Below are 19,249 nucleotides of genomic sequence, written 5' to 3' on the forward strand. Positions count from 1 at the left end.
TTTGGCGAAAGGAAAAGAGAAATAACTGGGTTTACAACCTAACGTAATGGAAGAAATGGTGTTATTAAAGCAATTTATCTAGATTCCAAGCTCTTGGAGGATTAAGAAAACAACCAACCCAAAGTGGAAAATTACAGAATGACTTATTTACTCAACACGACGGTTCAGACATCTGCGGGAAGGGGAATAACATCACTATGTACCCAACCTTTCGCTGGGGTAAAGTGCCTTGCTCAAGAGCACTATGAGAGTAAGTAGTATATAGGATATTGAAGATGACTGAAGTCCTGGAAGGGAGCTCGAGGGTTTGAACCAGCTTCTCTTTGGTTACCGGCATGCCTCTCTAACCTTGCGGCTACCGCCTCACCCAATAGGCAGTTGCCACTATGTAACAGCGAAGGTTGCATTACATGTTAATTGCCCTAATTCCCCCCTAAAAAAAACAGCAAAGGAGCATCAGCTTGCACACTTGTTTTTCTATACAATTTGAGAGCCGTGTCTGGAGACACGCTGTCAAATTTACAGACGGAGCTATGAATGCCAGGTCTGACAGTGGGAGTGTAAAGAGATAGTCCACAACTTGTGACCAGAGACCACGGTGTTGGACAGTGATCTGTCCTCAACATTAAAAGAGATTGCTCTGCTCAGCCCCGTCTGTATTCTACATTTACCTTTATTTAACTTGGCAAGTCAGTTAAAGAACAAATTCTTATTTTCAATGACGGCCTAGGAACAGTGGGTTAACTGCCTTGTTCAGGGGGCAGAACGACAGATTTGTACCTTGACAGCTCGGGGGTTACGACCTTGCAACCTTCCGGTTATCAGTCCAATGCTCTAACCACTAGACTACCTGCCGTCCCAATGGAACCCTATGCCCTATATAGTGCACTACTTTAGACCAGAACCCAATAGCACCCTATTCCCTATATAGTGCACGACTTTAGACCAGAACCCTATAGCACCCTATTCCCTATATAGTGCACTATAAACTGGTCAAAGTAGTGCACTATAAACTGGTCAAAGTAGTGCACTATGAAGTGGTCAAAGTAGTGCACAATAAAGGGGTCAAAGTAGTGCACTATAAAGTGGTCAAAGTAGTGCACTATAAAGTGGTCAAAGTAGTGCACTATAAAGTGGTCAAAGTAGTGCACTATAAAGGGAATAGGGTGCCATTTGGGACACAATCCATGCTCCAGCTGTATCATTTGGTTGATGCAAAAATACCTCTGGAGTCAAAAACATCAACCAAGTCATGAAGTCCTAAACAAATCCTGTCCTCCTTTAGCTATCGACCAAAGGGGATTGTAGTCTTACGTAACCCTATAAACAGATGTAAATGGAGCTTAGGAACTCAGAGCCAGCGTCCACATAGACAAAGTAATGGGAGCTCATCCTTAATGGATATCATTCTTCAAGGACCTAATCTACGTTGTTTTACTGACATTTTTTTTGTTGTTGGTTAAAACTATATATCATTTTGATCTCATGGACGGTCAGACCTTTCGTCCATAGCTCCATCCATGAATTTGAGTGTTTTCGGGCCCCATCCTGAACTTTATAACAAACTAAGTGGTGTGGCTACCATTTTGTTGCTTTTCAAATGAAGGATTGGGCCTTTTACTGCTTATTTTCGCCATCTCCACCTTTCAAACAGCAACCCATCAGCCTTAGAACTCAACATCTAGACTCCCAATGTGCTCATGTAGTGTTATAATACTGCAATACCCTCCGGCCTAGAGCCAAATGTCTATATGGATTACCAGGACGTGTACTGCCAGCATGCGCGGACCAACTGTCAAGTGTCTTCACTGACATTTTCAACCTCTCCCTGACCGATTCTGTAATACCTACATGTTTCAAGCAGCCCACCATAGTCCCTGTGCCCAAGGAAGAGAAGGTAACCTGCCTAAATGATTACTGCCCCGTGGTACTCACATCAGTAGCAATGAAGTGCTTTGAAAGACTGGTCATGGCTCACATCAACAGCATCCTCCCGGACACCCTAGACCCACTCCAATTCGCATACCGCCCAAACAGATCCACAGATGATGCAATCTCAATCGCACTCCACACTGCCCTTTCCCACCTGGACAAAAGGAACACCTATGTGAGAATTCTGTTCATTGACTACAGCTCAGCGTTCAACACCATAGTGCCCTCAAAGCTTATCACTAAGCTAAGGACTCTGGGACTAAACACCTCCCGCTGCAACTGGATCCTTGACTTCCTAACGGGGCTCCCCCAGGTAGTAAGAGTAGGCATCTGCCACGCTGATCGTCAACACTGTGGCCCCTCAGGGGCGTGTACTTAGTACCCTCCTGTATTTCCTGTACACTCACGACTGTGTGGCCAAACACGACTCCAACACCATCATTAAGTTTGCTGACGACACAACAGTGGTAGGCTTGATCACCGATGAGGCGGCCTATAGGGATGGGGTCAGAGACATGGCAGTGTGGTTCCAGGACAACATCCTCTCCCTCAATGTGAGAAAGACAAAGGAGCTGATCGGGGACTACAGGAAAAGCTGGGCCGAACAGGCCTCCATTAACATTTACGGGGCTGTAGTGGAGCGGGTCGAGAGTTTCTTGGTGTCCACATCCCCAACGATCTATCATGGTCCAAACACACCAAGACAGTCATGAAGAGGGCACGACAAAACCTTTTCCCCCTCAGGAGACTGAAAAGATTTGTCATGGGTCCCCAGATCCTCAATGGGCTCTACAGCTGCACCATCGAGAGCATCCTGACCAGTTGCATCACCGCCTGGTATGGCAACTGCTCGGCATCTGACCGTAAGGCGCGACAGTGGGTAATGTGAAAGGCCCAGGACATCACTGGGGCCAAGCTTCCTGTCATCCAGGACCTATACAATAGGCGGTGTCAGAGGAAAGCCCATAAAATTGCCAGAGACTCCAGTCACCCAAGTTATAGACTGGTTTCTCTGCTACCGCACGGCAAGTGGTACCGGAGAGCCAAGTCTAGGACCAAAAGGCTCCTCCACAGCTTCTACCCCCACGCCATAAGACTGCTGAACAATTAATAAAATCTCCACCGGACAATTGACATTTTACGGTAAAGTCTACACTTGTTGTATTCGCCGCATGTGACAAATAAAGTTTGATTTGATATACCCCGGCCTAGGTGTACTGTCCGATTTTCATTTCTACTTTCGAAAGCAAACAACCTCTAACTTCTCACATGATATTATCAGGTATTTTGTCTCTCGGACTATGTGGATGTAGTGACATGACTGACCAGGTTGTCTCTCTCAGACAGTACTATCTGGATGTAGTGACATAACTGTCATAACTGACCTTAGTTCCATTTGTTTTTGTCTGTGTTTTAGTATGGTCAGGGCGTGAGTTGGGGTGGGCAGTCTGTTTGTTTTTCTATGTGGGTTTTTGAGTTCGGCCTAGTATGGTTCTCAATCAGAGGCAGCTGTCAATTGTTGTCCCTGATTGAGAATCATACTTAGGTAGCCTGGGTTTCACTTTTGGTTTTGTGGGTGTGTGTTTTTCCGTGTGAGTGTTTGGGCCACACGGTACTGTTTCGTAAATTCACGTTGTCATTTATTGTTTAGTGTTCTGAGTTTTAATTAAACATCATCATGAACGCTTACCACGCTGCGCTTTGGTCCGGTCCTTCTTCCACCGACGACAACCCTTACAGTGAAGCTATCAAAAGAGTAAAAAGAAGGAAGTTGTGTTTTGGTCTACAAGAACATTATTTTTCTATTATAAATGGGGGAAACTGATCCCAAACTATTTTATTATGCACTCAAGTTACTCATGGTAATTGCTAACTCATGGTAATTGCTAAAACATGGTAATTGCTAAAACATGGTAATTGCTAACTCATGGCAATTGTCAACTCATTGTAATTGCTAACTCATTGTAATTGCTAAAACATGGTAATTGCTAGCTCATGGCAATTGCCAACTCATGGCAGTTGCCAACTCATGGTCATTTCTAACAATAACCACTGCTCTATTACTTGTGTTTGTACTTTTAAACAAATGCTTGACCAATGTGACATGACAAAGCCTCCAGTCAGAAGGCTGAGGGATACATTGTATCTGAAGAGATTCGCAAGGCAAATTGTTCATTGATTCAAATCAGCATTTAAATATCTTTTCCCAAACTCTTCAACAGTGAGCACACCTCTTTTCCATACTGGCAACATCCGACTCGATCATTTGAATGATAAGCAAATAAAAACAAATGATAGACAACTGCATGGGGGAAACATTTCATAAAACGCTTCTCACAACTGAGATACACTTTTAACATGAACTACTGTTACGCTCGTGGAAATGATCGGACCAAGGTGCAGCGTGGTAGTCGTACATTTTCTCTTTATTAAAAATGAACAACAAAAAACAGGAAAACCGATAGGCCACACACAGCTGTACAAAAAACAACATCCCACAAAACTAAGGTGGCAAAACAGGCTGCCTAAGTATGATTCCCAATCAGAGACAACGATAGACAGCTGTCCCTGATTGAGAACCATACCCGGCCAAAACATAGAAGTTAAGAACATAGAGTTTCCCACCGGAGTCACACCCTGACCAACCAAACATAGAGAATAAAAATATCTCTACGGTCAGGGAGTGACAGTACCCCCCCCCCCCCCCCCCCCAAAGGTGCATGACAACTATATACAACTTTACATTCCATTTTCATTCTACACGTATCTGTTGGCTGGCTAAGAATCAGAGTCACCTTTATTTACCAAGCATATTTACACGGTCAAAGGTTTGGGCACAACTACTCATTCAAGTGCTTTTCTTTATTTTTACTATTATCTACATTGTAGAATAATAGTGAAGACATCAAAACTATGAAATAACACATGGAATCTTGAAGTAACCAAAAAAATTGGTTCAACAAAGCAAAATATAGTTTAGATTATTCAATGTAGCCAACCATCGCCTTGATGACAGCTTTGTACACTCTTGGCATTCTCTCAACCAGCTTAACGAGGTCTTAATCTTCATATCGATGAGGAAAAAAATAAAACAAATTATACAGGACTACAATTCCATCAAAGGAGGCTCAATGACTTGTTTCAAAAATTGTAAAAAATATAAAACGGAAAAGTGGTGCATTTGTATTCCCCCCCTTTGCTATGAAGCCCCTAAATAAGATCTGGTGCTACAAAGTTGTGGAGAAATACAGGTCAGGGTTGGGTTATAAGAAAATATCAGAAACTTTGAACATCCCACGGAACACCATTAAATCCATTATTAAAAAATGGAAAGAATATGGCACCACAACAAACCTGCCAATAGAGGGCCGCCCACCAACACTCACGGACCAGGCAAGGAGGGCATTAATCAGAGAGGCTACAAAGAGACCAATGATAACCCTGAAGGAGCTGCAAAGCTCCATAGCGGAGATTGGAGTATCTGTCCATAGGACCACTTTAAGCTGTACACTTCACATTGCTGGGCTTTACAGAAAAAAATAAGCAGACATGTTTGGTGTTCCCCAAAAGCCATGTGGGAGACTCCCCAAACATATGGAAGAAGGTACTCTGGTCAGATGAGAATAAAAGTTATATTTTTGGCCATCAAGGAAAACACTATGTCTGGTGCAAACCCAACACCTCTCATTACCCCGAGAACACCATCCCCACAATGAAGCATGGTGGTGTCAGCATCATGCTGTGGGGATGTTTTTAATCGTCAGGGACTGGGAAACTGGTCAGAATAAAAGGAATGATGGATGGTGATAAATACAGGGAAATTCTTGAGGGAAAACCTGTTTCAGTCTTCCCGAGATTTGAGACTGGGAAGAAGGTTCACTTTCCAGCAGGACATTGACTCTAAGCATACTGCTAAAGCAACACTTGAGTGGTTTAAGGGGAAACATTTAAATATCTTGGAATGGCCTAGTTAAATCCCAGACCTCAATCCAATTGAGAATCTGTGGTATGACTTAAAGGTTGCTGTACACCAGTGGAACCCATCCAACTTGAAGGAGCTGAAGCAGTTGGGCCTTGAAGAATGGGCAAAAATCCCAGTAGAAAGATGTGTAAAGCTTATAGAGACATACCCCAAGAAACTTGCAGCTATAATTGCTGCAAAAGGTGGCTCTACAAAGTAGAGGGTGAATAGTTACCCAAGCTCTTATTTCTTGTTTGTTTCACAAGAAAAATATATTTTGTATCTTCAAAGTGGTAGGCATATTGTGTAAATCAAATGATACAAACCCTCCCAAAAGATTGTAAGGTAACAAAATAGGAAAAACGCTAAGGGGGGTGAATACTTTCGCAAGCCATTGTAGCTGTGAGAACATGACTACCTGTTGGCCTTTTGTGATTTTCTACAACATTGTGGAAGTGTCTGCTTACAATGCCTATGTCCTGTGGACTGAAATCAACTAGCAATGGAATGTGTGCAATTTGTACCAACGCCTGGCTTTTTCTAGAGGTACTAAGCTCTCATCACTCCCAAGAACCAGAGGAGTGCGAGCTCGGCCACCTCGATCGACAGCAGCTGCATTTATCTTCCAGAAAGTTAAGCTGGGCCATCTAGACCCGCCTCCAATCAACCAGCAATGGATCCAGTAGATCCAGGTGATGGCAAGAAATGGAAAAGATGCTCCGCCCCCCTCGACGAGACAATAAACCCAGCACCACTTGTGCATTAAATATATCTGCAAAAAGCACAAACATACATTGTGTTCAACATGTACAAAGACTGAAGGGATCATTTTGACCAATAGGGTAAAATTATACCTAAGTGTTACTGTTACTGGGAAATACAAAATAAATGCCTACTTGGGGAAACGAAACAATGTTTGTTTGTGAGAAAAAAATGCTTAACAAATAGTTCTTAATTAAATATAGAGTTTTTGAAATCAAATGTTCTTGTATTCTTTCTGAGAGGTCTGACAAGACAAAATATAGTTTGGGTTGTTTTTAATTGATTCTTTGACTGTGTTGAGTGTGTTTAAACTCTGCGGGTCAATCTGACCCATACCTCAATGGATGTCATTTGTTTTAGTGAAGCACCAGGGTAAAAAAAAACAACAGACATCGAATATCCCTTTTGAGCATGTTGAAGTTATTTATTACACTTTGGATGGTGTATCAAATAGACCCAGTCACTACAAAGATACCGGTGTCCATTCTAACTCAGTTGCTGGAGAGGAAGGAAACTACTAAGGGATTTCACCATGAGGCCAATGGTGACTTTAAAACAGTTACATAGTTTAATGGCTGTGATAGGACATTGTAGTTACTCCAAAATACTAACCTAAATGACAGAGTGAAAAGAAGTAAGCCTGTACAGAACAAAATATTCTAAAAACATGCATCCTGTTTGCAACAAAAGTAATACTGAAAAAAATGTAGCAAAGCAATTCACTTTTTGTTCTGAATACAAAGTGTTATGCTTGGGGCAAATCCAATACAACACACTACTGAGTACCACTCTCTACATTTTGGTGGCTGCATCGTGTTATGGGTATGCTTGTAATCGTTAAGGACTGGGGAGTTTTTCAGGATTAAAAATAAACTGAACGGAGCACAAGCAAAATCCTGGAGCCAAACCTGGTTCAGTCTACTTTCCACCAGACACTGGGTGATGAATTCACATTACAGCAGAACAATAACCTAAAACACAAGGCCAAATCTACATTGGAGTTGCTTACCAAGAAGACAGTAAATGTTCCTGAGGGACCAAGTTACAGTTTTGACTTAAATCTATTTGAAAATCTATGGCAAGACCTGAAAAGGGTTGTCTAGCAATGATCAAAAACCAATTTGACAGAGCTTAAAGTATTTAAAAAATCATTGCCAGTAGTTTAGACAGAGAGCTCGGTGCATTCAACATGTCAATACCTCTCACAAATAAAAGTAGTGACGAAGTCAATCTCTCCTCCAGTGTCCTTCCCTTTAAGCGTACTGAAAGTATGTTGTCAATTTGTTTACTGTGAAATAGCAGTAAATGGTCAAACACCATTTTTTCCAGAAGTTCACTAAGGGTTGGTAACAGGCTGATTGGTCAGCTATTTGAGACTGTAAAGGGGGCTTTACTATTCTTGGGTAGCGGAATGACTTTAGCTTCCCTCCAGGCCTGAGGGCACACGCTTTCTAGTAGGCTTAAATTGAAGATGTGGCAAATAGATGTGTAGATGGGTGAGAATCAATTTTGAATTCAGGCTGTAACACAGCAAAAATGTTGAATAAGTCAAGGGGTATGAATAGTTTCTGAAGGCACTGTAGCTAGTTCGAATAGAGTTTCCTTATCTAACGGCACACAGATCATTCGCAACGACCTTAAAATAACTAGCATATCCTGTATAACTCCCCTCCCCCCAACTCACACATTCTGTTACCTCAAATAGCTAGTTGCAGTACATATACAGTGCCTTCAGAAAGTTTTCGAACCCCTTGAAATTTTCCACATTTTGTGACCGTTACAGCCTTATTCTAAAATAGATTAAATTATTTTATTTCCTCATCAATCTACAGACAATACCCCCATAATGACATCACAATACCCCATAATGACATCACAATACCCCATAATGACAAAGAAAAAAATAGGTTTTTAGATTTTATTTTGCACATGTATTACAAATAAAAATCAGAAATATCACATTTACATAAGTATTCAGACCCTTTATTCAGTACTATGTTGAAGCACCTTTAGCAGCGATTACAGCCTCAAGTCTTCTTGGGTGAGACGCTACAAGCTTGGCACACCTGTATTAGGGGAGTTTCTCCCATATTTCTCTGCAGATCCTCTCAAGCTCTGTCAGGTTGGATGCACAGCTATTGGCTCTGGCTGGGCCAGTCAAGGACATTCAGAGACTTGTCCCAAAGCCACTCCTGCGTTGTTTTGTTTGCGTGCTTAGGGTCTTTTTCCTGTTGGAAGGTAAAACCTTCGCCCCAGTCTGAGGTCCTGAGGCTCGGGAGCAGGTTTTCATTTAGGATCTCTTTGTACCTTGCTCCGTTCATCTTTCCCTCGAGCATGACTAGTCTCCCAGTCCCTGCCTCTGAAAAACATCCCCACAGCATGATGCTGCCACCACCATGCTTCACCGTAGTGATAGTGCCATCCTTCCTCCAGACGTGACGCTTGGCATTCAGGCCAAAGAGTTCAATCTTAGTTTCATCAGACTAGAGAATCTTGTTTCTCATGGTCTGAGAGTCCTTAGGTGCCTTTTGGCAAACTCCAATCTGGCTGTCATGTGCCTTTCCCTGAGGAGTGGCCACCGTCTGGCCACTCTACCATAAAGTCCTAATTGGTGAAGTGCTGCAGAGATGGTTGTTCTTATGGAAGGCTCTCCCATCTCCACAGAGGAACACTGGAGCTCTGTCAGAGTGACCATGGGGTTCTTGGTCACCTCCCTGACCAATGCCCTTCTCCCCCGATTGCTCAGTTTGGCTGGGCGGACAGCTTTAGGAAGAGTCTTGGTGGTTCCAAACTTCTTCCATTTAAGAATGATGGAGGCCACTGTGTTCTTGGGGACCTTCACTGCTGCAGAAATATTTTGGTGCCCTTCCCTAGATCTGCTCCTCGACACAATCCTCTCTCGGATTTCTATGTGCAATTCTTTCGACCTCATGACTTGGTTTTTGTTCTGACATGCACTCTCAACTGTGGAACCTTTTATAGACAGGTGTGTGCCTTTCCAAATCATGTCCAATCAATTGAATTTACCACAGGTGGACTCCTATCAAGTTGTAGGAACATCTCAAGGATGATCAATGAAAACAGGATGCACCTGAGCTCATTTACGGTCTGAATACTTATGTAAATAAGGTATTTCTGATTTTTATTTTTAATACATTTGCAAAATGTCTAAAAACCTGTTTTCGCATTGTCATTATGGGGTATTGTGATGTCATTATGGGGTATTATGATGTCATTATGGGGTATTGTGATGTCATTATAGGATATTGTGATGTCATTGTGGGGTATTGTGATGTCATTGTGGGGTATTGTGATGTCATTATGGGGTATTGTGTGTAGATTGATTTAATCCATTTTAGAATAAGTCTGTAACGTAACAAAATGTGAAAAAGTGGAAGGGGTCTGAATACTTTCCGAATGCACTGTATAGTTCTGATACTGTCCTTATCTCACAACAAACATTGAATTCAAAATGACCTTACAAGAAAAACGTAAAAAAATGTAAACATTCTGAGCAGTCTTGTTTTATATCTATAAGGAGCTTTGAGTGTAGGCCAGGGTAACGCCACACCCTGTGGAACTGTACACGAAGACCGACTCCTATTCTACATTTGCAGAGCGTCCTGTGCATCTACTCACGTTCTTCCTGTACTCTCTTCTTCTACTCATATGTTGGCTGAAGCACATTTCCTGTTTCTGCACAGTATAATAATAATGATACATTATTACCCTCTATTTGGTTATGAAAATACAGTTGTTCCCTAAAGCCTATAATTCACTGGTAAGGACACATACAGTATAAGCATGATCCTGTGAAATAAAAAAAATAAAACGTTTTTGTTCCAAGATGTTTACATGCCATTGTTGGCATTGTATAAATAAATAATAGTATAATAAATGACATAAAAGCAAAGACATACCCCGTTCCATTAAGATACATATCGTATGTCTCTCCTTCCTGACTATCATTGGGTCTCTGAGTTGTTTCCTCTGTAGTCAAACGTTCATATATATGGAAGTCACCTCATAACACATTTTGCGTTCTGAATGCATAGCCTGCTGCCTGCTGCCTGCTGCCTACTCTAAAACACATTACATGGTGTTCTTGGTAATTGCAAATAGGTTTACAGTACACTGAATAGGTATGTCATGTCAACATATTACATATCAATGTGTGCATCATAGCTGACAGTGTAGAACCTTCTTACAGGCAAACGTGATTGTTTAAAACGCCTCTGCGAAATGCAAAACGAGCACAAATGTAGGCATTAAAATTTAAAAAAAGTTAATTAATGTAATTCTACTTGAAAGTGACAACTTTGTTATCGTGTATGCATGGCATGCAAAGGTTTGGCTGTTTCTGTGTGCTTTTCCATTCCAACCCGACCGCTTGGTGTGCGCGCGTGCGTACAGTCCTAACGTGCGTGCATGGCATGCGCTCAGAGACAAACGGAAAGAGAAAATGATCTTGCAGCGTGGAGCTAGCGCCAATGATTCGAAGGGAACCTGCCTCTTTAAGAAGACGCTCTCCTGTTGCACGGGGAGGCTGGCCCGGTGTTTTTCCACTAATGCTCACCCATTTTAAGAGACAAAGGTCAGAAAGAAAACCTTATAAATAAAATTTACCACCGTAATTCTCACTATTCAACACCCGTCCGCCGCACTACACTGAGAAAACAGATACATTCTAAAGGAAATAAAAGGAATTCAAGTCAATACAGGTAGGCTAACGGATCATCATCATAATCATCATCACCAACATATCCCTACCTAGGCTACATCTTTATGAGCTATATGCAAATTATTTAGAGTGCATACGCTATTAGATTCATTATAATAATTTATTTTTCTCCGATAGTGAATTTTATCATCTCTGTGTGTCACAATATATTGTTTAATCTCAAGTTTTTGGCGTGGTATGCCTAAAAAGTAACCTTTCAGCATCAATCATTTATGCATGTTCAAAGACGGTCATATTAAAATTGTCCTCTTACATTATTGATACCAGAACGTTTAGAACACATTTCCGTAAGGGTTGAGTTTTGAGTCTTGTTATGTCGAGCTCATACAAATATCCTCGCATTGAGAGAAGAAAGGATGAAGCGTAAATTTGTCTCCAAACTGAATTAAATAATGCTTTAATAACTTATTATTTTGTGACAACCTTAGGCTACCGTGAAAAACGTCATAGTTTTATACAATAGTTCACATGAATGTTATTCCACTGTTAATGTGTGGGTTTAATTTGACCTCAGAATGATTTCACTCTATTCTGCCACCACCGATTAATGACTAACTAAAGGACCGGAACAGTGAGAGAAGCAGTAACTGAGATGCTTTGAATAATCAGCCTACACATTGTGTGCCTCATGTTACATGTCATAGATCAACTCCTGTTTGTACTTTCTAGATGCTGTGTGTGTACCCTCATTTTCACTATTGTTCCCGCAATCATTTAGATAGATAGTAAGACCAGACTCTTTCTGTCAGTACTCAGTAGCTCGTAGGCAGCAACACTCCAGCCTGGTCTCATGGACTACACGTAACATAGTAAACATAAATCTAGGATCCTCAAATTGGTATGATATGTTATGTTTGGTATGGTTACATTCAACAGAATGGGTAGGATGGGTAGGTGTATATAACGAACATCTAGCAACCCAAAGGTTACGTGTTCAAATTTCATCACAGACAACTTTAGCATTTGAGCTAATTAGCAACTTTGCAACTACTTACTACTTTTTAGCTACTTTGCAACTAATTAGCATGTTACATAATCCTTCCCCCAACCCCAACAACTAACACCTTGCCTAGCTAGCGTTAGTCACCTAGCTAACATTAGCATTAGCCACCTAGTCACCTAGCTAACATTAGCCACAACAAATTGGAATTTTTAACATCTCATACGTTTTTCAAATTCGTAACATATCCTACGAAATGAATGATGGACATCCATAAATTAATACAATACCATACAAAACATATATTGTGTCCTGTATTTATATATTTTTGAAATCTCAGGCCCCTGTCCCAGCAGGAGGTCTTTTGCCTTTTGATAGGTCATAATTGTAAGTAAGAATTTGTTCTTAACTGACTTGCCTAGTTTAAAAAAAAGTTTACATTAAGAAATATATATATTAATTGGAGTGGTAGGATTTACGTTTACAATATTACGTCTATCCCTGTGTCCAGGTTGTAGCAGCCAGCCTACACTGAGATGCGTTTAATAGCATGCCAACACTTTGTGTGCCACGACAGTCGCTCAAGTTTCAGACATTTAAATTGACATACATTAACTCCACATTATCCCGCTTGTAGTTCATTTTATGCGCCTAATTTCTTGTCATTTATTGTGCTCTCTCCCTGGCTCAGACTATGTGTCATCGAGACTATTTCGATCGTTTCTGATGAATAGCAACTCCGATAGACGAGCTGATCTTTGATCCTGGTAGAAAGAAGGCTGCCAGGGAACATCAATAATTGAGGCGGTGTGTGGATGAACTGAACTTAAAAAGAGACAAGTCTTATCATGTTGTCATGGAGGTCTGTGGTCGTGTAGCCTGCCTGCGTATAGCTGGTCGAATACATTATCCTTCAATCGATAGTGGGTGTCATTGTGTGATCAAAACGATTATGCCATGGATGGGTAATGGTTGGCATGGTGTTATGGTGTAACAACGCCTGCTATTGTCTGTCTGACGAAGATGTGAAATAAATTATGATTCAAAGACTACACCAGACTGTCATGGCAACTGGGCTTTGTTTACCAGCTTCGTTGTCTCGCTTTGTAGGCATGCAATCATTTTACTAAAAGAAGAAGGCTACTTTCTATTTAATTTCCTACATTCTTTTCGGATATTTCTGGTCTTCCTTTTTCAGTACCTATGCCCAGCAACGTGACTGAAGACACACCTCCAAGAGTTTAAATCCGTCGGTGCGTAGCCGAACAGCGATTAGTGTAACGTTGTGTCATTTGAAAGCCTATTATAAAATTATATTCCCTTATATGCCTCCCGCATCACCTAGTTTGTGCGTAGCTGGGAATGAGAGAAAAGAGCTGTAGGTACACTATTCCCAGCATATCATGGATAGACTACAGGTAAACACTAGCCTACACGAAGGTTGTGTAAGGTTTCGTTTGCAGGTCTCTTTATCTCTGGGGGAATGGTTGAATACATGTCAGTGTAGAGGCTTTTTTCTTTCTGAGGCAATAATTGGAACGGTTGAAGAACAAAGACAATTCATTTACGTTGATTGTGTCGGAGCCTGCCGTTCGAGCGCGCGCGTCCTTGAGGAAGGAACGGTAGAAGCAGACTAGTCTGTACTGTAAAGGGCTTGTGAAATGCATAGATAGCCCCTTATCTGATGATTGTAAGGAAGTGGAGCGCCACGTTGTTGCCAGTTTGTTTTCCTTTACTTTGACTCGGCGCAGAGCAGTAATGTTATCCTATCACATGGACAAAAGCAAATAATGCCATCACTATTTAGTTTACCTTTCATACTGTATGTACAGTTTTCTTGCTGTGCACGGTCATTGAGTCTTTCGAAATTGCTCACCGATTCAAAAATAGCTTTTTTTTACGAGGTGATTGTGGGTATTTCCAAAAATAGTTAACAGTGTCAATAAGGTCTAATGAGGTTGAACGATTTCTAGGTTACTGTAATGGTGATTTCGATTGAACTGAGTGTAGGAAAACTTCTGAAATCCACCCAGCCTTCTTTCCTTCCTACTGTAAGTCCTCGACGACTCCTTTCTTTTCAGGAGCTTTTAGTCGTCACTTGTTGTCAACACACACGGAAATTAAAATAGGTGAAAATAGGAGTTCAACTATTAATCTAGCTAATGTAACAGTACAAATTTAGACCGTCCCCTCGCCCATACCCGGGCGCGAACTAGGGACCTTCTGCACACATCAACAGTCACCCTCGAAGCATCGTTACCCATCGTTCCACAAAAGCCGCGGCCCTTGCAGAGCAAGGGGAACTACTACTTCAAGGTCTCAGAACAAGTGACGTCACTGATTGAAACGCTATTTAGCGCCCACGCTAACTAAGCTAGCCGTTTCACATCCGTTACACTAAGATAAAGCAACATCCCCACTGAGGGTGCCTTCAAGCTTTGTACAACATTATTAGACATCATGTTTTTTATTTTACCTTTATTTAACGAGGCAAGTCAGTTAAGAACAAATTATTATTTACAATGACGGCCTAGGAACAGTGGGTTAAACTGCCTTGTTCAGAGGCAGAATGACATTTTTTTACCTTGTCAGCTCGGGGATTCAATCTTGAAACCTTTCGGTTACTAGTCCAACGCTACCTGTCACCCCAAGGATGTTTTAACATGTTATGCCTACAGACACCAGCTGAGTATTGTGTCTCTCTCTCTCTCTCTCTCTCTCTCTCTCTCTCTCTCTCTCTCTCTCTCTCTCTCTCTCTCTCTCTCTCTCTGTCTCTGTCTCTGTCGCTCTCTCTGTCTCTGTCTCTGTCGCTCTCTCTGTCTCTCTCTCTGTCTCTGTCTCTCTCTCTCGCTCTCTGTCTCTCTCTCTCTTTCTCTCTGTCTCGCTCGCTCTCTCTCTCTCTCTTTCTCTCTCTCTCTCTCTCTCTCTCTCTCTTTCTCTCTGTCTCTGTCTCTCTCTCTCTCTCTCTCTCTCTGTCTCTCTCTGTCTCTGTCTCTGTCTCTCTCTGTCTCTCTCTCTGTCTCTGTCTCTCTCTCTCGCTCTCTCTGTCTCTCTCTGTCTCTCTCTCTTTCTCTCTGTCTGTCTCGCTCGCTCTCTCTCTCTCTCTCTGTCTCTCTCTCTCTCTCTCTCTCTTTCTCTCTCTCTCTCTCTCTCTCTCTGTCTCTCTCTCTCTCCCCTTCTCCCTCCCTCCCCCCTCTCTTTGTCTTTCGGAGCATGTGACAAATTCAATTGGTTTTGATCTATCACAAGACATCTAGTGGCCCTTTGGGGTACTTCAAATCATCACAGGTGTCTGTAATAATCTCTGGCCCTCTGTGCGCCAAATACATGAAATAATGAAATGTGATGATTTTGAAAAAATAAATAAAAAATAGACTGGCAAAACTGTAAAACATTATTGCTAAATATAAACCATCAACTTAGTGAATACCATTGGTGTTTAATATGAGGGTTTCAGCATGAATGATCCTTTCTATATTTTTTTACACTCTAATATTTGGCAGTTGTGAAAAAAAGAGTTACAGAAGGTAATTAAAAATAATGACATTGTCGATTAGATGCTTTTTTTCATTAATAATGCGATCTTCTCTTGAGCCATAAACACGTGGACAATATGGACACAGATGTAAAACATTTTATACTATATATGAATAATAAAAAAATATATACGTTTTTCTAGTAGAAATTACCAAAGTTTCGATAGATTAGAGTTTCTGTTACTTTACCAAAAATTACTAAAGAATTCTTTGGTAAACTTTGGTAAATTACCGGTAGCTTTGCAAACCCTAGGCATGCTCAGAGGAGCTAACACAAGTCTTCAGGTCTTAGGCAAGGCCTCTCAGTAACATTGCATTTTGATGAATCATTTTCGATTGAGTTTGTCTGGCACAGTAGAACCAATCACAAAACTGGCCAACTCCATCGTCTCTGGCACCCCAGGCAAGCTAAAGCCAACACTGGTATATTTCAAATACTACTTGAACTCAAGTCTGCTACAGGGCTGTGTCACCTGACCACAGAAATGTTGCCATCATGCATTTCAATAGCATGACAAAGTCTTCTGTGGTTTATAGTTAAAGAGGAGAGCATGCAGGCAGACTGCAACCCAACTTATCAACAACTCAGGCAGACCACATTCTGTACAGCAGATCAAACAGAGAATTCAATAAATGGGACAAACACCAACATGAGACTGCTTTGCAAAATTATGCAAAAAAATATCCTCCGTGTACAATGTTAAACACCAAATAATGCATGCAGAGCAGAATCAGGCCGATATCCGCTAATTATTACAATCCAGAAAAGAGATGTTAAATTCTACAACCACCTAAAAGGAAGTGATTCCCAAACCTTCCATAACAAAGCCATCACCTACAGAGAGATGAACCTGGAGAAGAGTCACCTAAGCAAGCTGGTCCTGGGGCTCTGTTTCACAAACACAAACACACCCCACAGAGCCCCAGGACAGCAACACAATTAGACCCAATCAAATCATACATTGAACGAATTAACAAAAAAACAGAGCAAACTAGAATGCTATTTGGCCCTAAACAGAGAGTACACAGTGGCAGAATACCTGACCACTGTGACTGACCCACAATTAAGAAAAGCTTTGACTATGTACAGACTCAGTGAGAATTGCCTTGCTATTGAGAAAGGCCGCCGTAGGCAGACCTGGTTCTCAAGAGAAGACAGGCTATGTGCACACTGTCCACAAAATGAGGTGGAAGCTGAGATGCACTTCCTAACCTTCTGCCCAATGTATGACCATATTAGAGAGATATATTTCCCTCAGATTACACATATCCACAAAGAATTAGAAAACAAAATCACATTTTGATCATCTACCATATTCCCCTTTTGTACTTTAACTATTTGCACATAGTTACAACACTGTATATAGACATAATATGACATTTCACATGTCTTTATTCTTTTGGAAGAGAGAGAGAGAGAGAGAGAGAGACATCCATGAACGCAACACACCTTGATCAGATAGTGTTTGGATTGTGTGTTGAATTGAGTCACCGGAAACCTTAGATTGCTTATCTGGAATAGACTGAGGGGTGGTCACATTCCCGTCACACTCTGTTCTGTGTTTCAAGTTCCACCAGTCACCTTCAGATACCTCTAGCCTGGTTGTGCTGTCTTGGTCATTGTCTGCTATGGTCATTGTCATGCCATTGGGCGGCAGGTTAGCCTAGTGGTTAGAGCGTTGGACTAGTAACCGAAAGGTTGCAAGATAGAATCCCCCGAGCTGACAAGGTACAAATCTGTCGTTCTGCCCCCTGAACAAGGCAGTTAACCCGCTGTTCCTAGGCCGTCATTGAAAATAAAAAAAATAGTTCTTTAACTGACTTGCCAAGTTAAATAATAAATGTAAAATAATAAATAAATACAATTGCCATTTGGCAAAACAGTACAGATGAATCTGGGATCAGGCTAGCGTACCTCTTTATATCAATCAACGTTATTTATACAGAACAAAGTCCATCAGCACTGATGTTGCTGTCACAAAGTGCTTCAAGTCTTTGTCAACTTGAGTTCTATTCTTGTTCCTATTCACTGTCTAAACGACTCATTTACCTTGAGAACCTTGTGTGAAACACCTGTCAGCACAAAACAACAGCATTACCTCAATACTATTTTGTTTCATTCTTCAAATGCCTTGTCAGCATACAGTAACTACAACACCACGCACAGATATGTTGTGCTTGTTATGCACACAGCTGTGACTATTGTGCGCATGTGTGAAAGCTCTACTCCTGAACGTCTGAAAGGCAAATTGCTGTCAATAGTTTGTATCAGATCAAAGGAACCGGAAGTTTTGAGTTGTTTAAGAGGTTCCAATGGCAATGCACAGGATCGCAGCCCAGACCCACTAAAGTTCATGCACAGGATCCGCAGCCCAGACCCACTAAAGTTCATGCACAGGATCCGCAGCCCAGACCCACTAAAGTTCATGCACAGGATCGCAGCCCAGACCCACTAAAGTTCATGCACAGGATCCGCAGCCCAGACCCACTAAAGTTCATGCATAGAATTGCTACTGATACTACTACTACTACTACTACTACTGCTAGTACTACTACTACTACTACTACTGCTAGTACTACTACTACTACTACTACTACTACTACTACTACTACTACTACTACTACTGCTAGTACTACTACTACTACTACTACTACTACTACTACTACTACTGCTACTGATACTACTACTACTACTGCTAGTACTACTACTACTACTACTACTACTACTACTACTACTACTACAGGGGAGAATAATTTTTATTTTCATTTTGGTAGTTTTTTCTTTATACATTGATAACATTTATTTATCAGTATATGTTGGTACATGTATAACCTGATACATTATTTAGTTGTAAATATTTGAGGTTGTGGTTTGTGGTTATTTTCTTGGACATGGATTAATTCTAATGTCAAGTGTCTTTGTTAGTGACACAGCTTTACTGCTGACTTTCAAGGTTATGTCTTGTTTTGGTCTATCAATTCAATTCAAGGGGCTTTATTGGCATGGGAAACATGTTTTAACATTGCCAAAGCAAGTGAGGCAGATAATATACCATATCTATCTCTGTCCCTGTTATGTTATGAGAAGAGATGGATGGATACATGTGGCTGGTGGAAGTTTATTGACTTGAGGTACTTCATGTTCAAAATATCCTTGTAAAGCTTTACCGACAAACAGCTTTATCGACAGATGTCTCTCAGAAGCTACTTAGAATGGTTGTATGATAATGCTTCAGTGATTTTGGAGCAGGATAGATGATATTATTGATTTATGTGAATAGCTCTGAATAGCTTTAACAAAGAGAGAGAGAGTGTTTGTGCTTTTATTGATCTGTGATTAGTCCTCTCACCGGTTGACCTCACAGCATGACGGAGAA

General features: G+C 41.2%; 1 protein-coding gene and 1 long non-coding RNA gene across 2 annotated transcripts in view; one reads left to right on the forward strand and one right to left on the reverse strand.

Moving 5' to 3' along the window:
- LOC149976494 (uncharacterized) overlaps positions 1-15,301 on the reverse strand; it is a 24,581-nt gene extending 9,280 nt beyond the window's left edge. Inside the window, exons 1-2 of the long non-coding RNA XR_016488104.1 lie at positions 14,921-15,301; positions 3,623-3,677 (exon numbers count right to left, since the gene is read on the reverse strand). This is a non-coding gene — a long non-coding RNA (uncharacterized LOC149976494). The remainder of the gene's footprint in view (positions 1-3,622; positions 3,678-14,920) is intronic.
- The window catches only part of LOC110493294 (sodium- and chloride-dependent taurine transporter), a 49,525-nt gene continuing 41,372 nt past the window's right edge, over positions 11,097-19,249 (forward strand). The window contains exon 1 of the mRNA XM_090206488.1: positions 11,097-11,376. The gene's annotated coding sequence lies outside the window, so the exon portion shown is untranslated. The remainder of the gene's footprint in view (positions 11,377-19,249) is intronic.

Source organism: Oncorhynchus mykiss, chromosome 17 (genome assembly GCF_057628025.1).
Source record: "Oncorhynchus mykiss isolate SJ-2025 chromosome 17, ASM5762802v1, whole genome shotgun sequence".
In the NCBI taxonomy this organism is placed as follows: domain Eukaryota; kingdom Metazoa; phylum Chordata; class Actinopteri; order Salmoniformes; family Salmonidae; genus Oncorhynchus; species Oncorhynchus mykiss.